Source organism: Microtus ochrogaster, chromosome 4, assembly GCF_000317375.1.
Source record: "Microtus ochrogaster isolate Prairie Vole_2 chromosome 4, MicOch1.0, whole genome shotgun sequence".
NCBI lineage: Eukaryota > Metazoa > Chordata > Mammalia > Rodentia > Cricetidae > Microtus > Microtus ochrogaster.
Genome location: NC_022011.1, coordinates 70,381,778 through 70,387,164, shown reverse-complemented (window position 1 = coordinate 70,387,164; position 5,387 = coordinate 70,381,778).

Sequence of the window (5,387 nt, the reverse complement as noted above, 5' to 3'; positions counted from 1 at the left end):
AGACTGAGAAACGGCCTCCATCAGATTGACATGTATGTCTGTGGAGCATTTTATGGATTGCTAGTAGATAAAGAAGGGCTCTTGCCCGCTGTGGACAAGGTGTGGGCCTGGTCTGTGTGAGAAAGGTAACTGAGAAGAGGGAGCAAGCCAGTAAGCAGCATTCCTCTGTGGTTTCTGCTCCAGGCTCCTGCCTTGAGTTCCTGGATGATGGACTATCACCTGTAAGATGAAATACACCCTCTCCTTCCCATGTTGTTTTTGGTCACAGCAGCATAAAGCTCAGTGGGACACACCATCCAATATAAGTAGGCCTTCTTCCTTTGTTGCTCAGAACCTTAAAGTAACCCTTTTTCTTCTCCTGGTATTTAGTAGTATAAGAGAAGAAGCCAAATTGTTTGTTTGCCTCCTAACATTTTTCTTTTAAATAATGAATTTGTTTTCTGATAGCCTCCAAAGGTGATTGATTTTATTGTATCTTTCTGGTCATAGATTTTAATGTCTGGTCTTATAATCTATTGAAGAGTCATTCTCATATTCCATTTATCCCCTTCTTGAGCAGTGGTTCAGTAAGCCTGACTAAACAATCTGGTAGATTCGGTGTCTTGTGCTGTTCCAGTTTCTAGTGCTCTGAACAGAAACCTGTGCTCAAAACTAGTTGGTTTTCATCTTTCATCACCCCATCGGTTTGATCTGTTCCAGACTCCAGAGTCTGCATTAATCCCTTATCACATCTGTAGCAGATTACCAGGAAGTTAAAGGCCCTGGAAGTCCAGTCTTATCATAGTTTTGGATATCTGAAATCAGAATTGGATCTGTAATCTAAAATCAAACTGTGAGCAGAGTAATGCTACTCTCTGGGGCTTGAGCACAGAGTCTGTCTATTAGAGCTCTAGAACCTGTCCGTCATTCTTGGCTTCAGGTCCCCTTCATTTTTCTTCACACCACAGGTGACAGGTATAGCTTTTCCCACGTTCCATATTTTCTCCTCCTCTTCTACCTTTTTCTTTTCCACTAGTAAAGAGTCCTGCAATGATTATGAACTCATGCTAGTGAGGACAATCTCCCTTCTTTGAGGCCAAATGATTGGTAATATTGATGTTATTTACTGTGTAATCCAGTCCCAGATTCTGGGCTTAGGAGACGGGATCTCTGGAGTCGTTTTACTTGCCACAATGTGCTTGATCCTTTGCAGTCAATTGCTAGTTGAGACCATAGTGATCTCAAGGCTCAGGTTGGTTAGATGATCACTTATTGGTTTAACTGGCAGAGGATGCTGTCTGTTGGCTAGGAGCTCACCTGTGCCCGACACTGGACTAGATATACACACTTTCCATGAGCTGGGTTCTGGGAAGAAACAGAGAAGCAAGCATGTTAAAGCTTAAGGGCCTGTGAAGTGCCGCTAGACCTGGCCTGATGGCTGAGTCTGCACTCCCCAAAGCAGTCACAGCGCTCTCCCAGATGTAAGGGGCTGGGAAGTGAGCACCCCTGATGTGATGTGTGGCAACCGCTGGCCTCCTCTGTAGAAGAGTTGTGTGAATTAGAAGATACTATCTTTCAAAACCTGTCACATTTGTTATCTGGCATAACAGACTGAGCCAGGCTTCTTTACACTTACTTTTCGGACCTTAGAATTCTCTCTAACAAGCTCAGCATCCCAGTGTCCCAGTGATAAGGAAATACATGTCAGGACACCAGTTTGGATGCCTAGGTTCAGTATTGCTACTGGATTTGCCCTTTCTATGAGCATTGCTAGAATATACATTTGTGTGCATACATGTACATCCATACATGCATTCATATAAATACAAAATAAGCTGATATGTAAAGATCCCAAATATTCCATTCTGTTATTCCTCATTCAGGCGCAATGGGGTTTTTACTTCATGCCTTCCACTTTCATTTGTATTTTCGTTTTCTCCTTACTGAGAATTCTGGTGCTCCTTGACAGGAAGTCAAAATATGACATCATTACTCATTGTATTATCCCACACTTTGTGCACATAACAGTCAAGATAAAATGGCAATATGACATAAACAGCAATAATAGCTGTATGCATCATACTCTTTCTTCTTTTGTTATAAATCCACTGTATCTTTGTTGTCAGGAATCAGGTAAATATTGTATCATTTTCCCTAGCCCCTCATGTCATCCTCTTCCTACTTTCCCAGCCACACATAATTTTTCCATCTTGATGTCCTCTCTTTTTACTAAATAACCTGCTAAGGGGCTAGAGAACTGGTTCAGAATTGGCTGCGCCATAGGACCCAGGTTTGTTTCCCATTCCCGTAGGGCATCTTACAACTGTCTATAACTTCAGTTCCAGGTGTTCTTCCCTTTTCTGGCTTTTGAGGGCACCAAGATACACAAGTGGTACACAGATATACATGCAGGCAAAACATCCATACACATAAAATAACATTTTTTAAAATTACAAAAAAAAATAGTTCAGTCCAATTAGTGTTAGTGAGTGTGGGTCCATTCACTGGAGCAATCCTTCAGTGGCCATACACCCCAAAATGGTTCGCCACCGACTACCCATACCTCTTCAGTTAGGCTAGAAAATCACAAGATTCTCTTCCATGCATACTATAGTTTTAGCTGACTTGATCTTGCACCGGTCACCATAGCAACTGTGCACCCATGAGTGCAATGGCCATATCATGATGACAGCATTCCACAGCAGCCCTCTGTATCCTCCAGCTCTCACAATCTTTCCACCTCCTTCAGCATTCCATGAGCTTTGGCACAGAGGTTGACCAGATGTCCCATTTAGACTGACCTTTCAATAGTCACTTATTTTTCAGTGCTATGATCAGTTCTGCAACTCAGTATTGACTATTGCCCTCTGCAAAAAGAAGCTTCTCTGATGAAGGCTGAGAGCAGCTTAGGTCTATAGGTACAAACATGAATATTCAGGAGGTAATTTGACAACAGGCCTTTTAACAAAACAGTGATAGTAAACCTTCCTAGGACTCAGGCTGTACTTTAATCTCACTTTGTAAGTCAGCGTGTTTTGCTGATGTCCATGGGCTCTGTATTAGCTTCCCACTTGTCATCTTGGTGGCCTGAATCCTGTCCTAGGGAAAATTCCTTCGGAGTTACTTGTGGAAACTGTATTTTGACTGTGTTAATAAGACCGTTGGAGGCCTTTATAGTTGCAAATCGGTTTTTCGGGAATAAAATGCCATATTTACATTTTCTTCCCTTAGCATAAATGTCAGGAGGCCAGTTGTAAATGGGTTTCTTTTCCTGACAATTTACTTCATTTTTTTTGCCTGACTGCACAAAGCCTTCCTTATGATGTAATAGTCACTGAAATTCTGCTGATTCCAGTCACTCTGGCTGGCCATAGTCAGCAAAACCAGTTCCCTCTTATGACACAGATTCAAATTTATTCCAGGGATTGTTTATAAATTCTACTTCTTCAGTATTTGTTATATTATTAAAGTTTTCAGTTTTCCCGAGGGCCTCTTACTATGCTATTCTGATCAGTTTTCTCTCAGTCCTTTCAGCTCTTTGATCTCAGTTCTTGATGTTTGTTGGGGCTGCAGACATCTGGCCCCTTGACTTTCTTTGCCTGCCTCAGATCCTTTGCCGACTGGATTGAAACAACTTGTTTATCTATGCCTGCATCTGCTCTGAGCATGAGACCCTCATGAGTCCCTAATGGCAGGGGAGTGGTTCCTGATGGGGTTTACAGCTGAAAATTCCAAGAGCTGGGGCATGGCTCTCACTTAAGGATCCCTATATAAGCTTCTCTGGAACACAATAAAGTTGGCATTCTTGTTTCAAGGATGACCCGTGTCCATGTGTCTCCGTCTGTGTGCAGGTGTTTTTAAATCTCCAAGCTGGTTTTTGATTCTTATACCATATTATAGAGCTTAGAGCAGACACTGTGCTTTACAGATGTTTTCTCCATTTTTGGAAACTTTTTGATGGACATAGTTTCAACTCTACAAAAAGGCTAAAAACTTAAGAAGTAATAACTTTCTTTACTAAGAGTCATGCACTGTTTCACATTCAAGGTGCTTTATCATTTCTGTGTTCTTACTGCACACATATGTGTGGGCACACATACACATATGCACACATGCACACACATGCATACATACACATATGCATATGCACACATATTTATGCACACACATTCTCTCTCTCTCTCTCTCTCTCTCTCTCTCTCTCTCTCTCTCTCTCTCTCTCTCTCTCACACGCGCACACACACACACACACACTTTTCCCCCTGACCATTTAAGAGTAAGTTTTCTGTTCTATGAGTCTATGTCTGCTTACTAAAGGTCAGAATGCTAGCTTCTCTAAGCGGAGAAAAACCAAGCACAATGAAATGTGTCACTGTTATAATGCCTCCCAATCTAGTCTCATCTTTCAGCTTTGTCCTCTGAGCCATTTCCAGCCCCTGCAGCCTCTCCTTTCTCATCGGGGTTCCAGGCAGAAGTTGACTATTGATTTTTATGATTGGCTCTTTATGCTCCTTTAATCTGGTCCATCTCTGTAGCTTTGTCTTTTATGGCATTGGGTTTTTATTTGCAGTACATATGTGTAACTGTAACGTAAAATGTGCTGTGTTAGCCAATTGTAGATGTGCACTTGAGGGCATTGATTTATTCATATTATTATTCAAACACCACTGCCATCCCTCTTCAGAACTGGGTCATTTCATCCTGAAACTCTGTACCCACTAACCAAGTCTACCCTCCATCTTCCTTCATTCGCTGACAACCAGTACTCTAGTTTTTAGCCCTGTGAATGTATGCACTGTCAGTACATCATGTCAGTGAACGATGCAGAATTTATTGGTGTGAGGAGGGCATTTGATGGGCTTATTTTACTCACCATTATGTTTCATAGTTTATCTGTATCTTGCATGAATCAGAATTTTATTCTTAAAGGCTAAATAATATTCTACTGTGTGTATATTACATTTTGTACAGAGCTATTATAAATATTGATATATAGTTAGTTATCCATTTGAATCCCTGCTTTCAATTCTTTTGAGCTTATACCCATGAGTGGTGTTGGTAGATTATATACTACTTCTACATTTAATGTTGGAGAAATTGACATGTTTCTTTCCCATGGTGCCCTCAGCATTTTACGGTCCCAGTAACCATGCTCTAACTTCTTCACACCACATGTTATTCCACCCTACTCTCCCCTTCACATTTTTTTCTTTTTAAATAGTTAGCCATTCTGTGGGCATTCATTGATAGACTAATATTTCCTTGTGATTTCAACTTGCATCTCTCTGGTTAATAACACCAAGAATCCTTTCAAGTACTTCTTTTTTTTTTTTTTTTTTAGAAAAGGAAAAAAAAAAACAAGTTTCCACCTCCTTCCTGGCCTCTGACGGGACCAGGCATGCACTGAT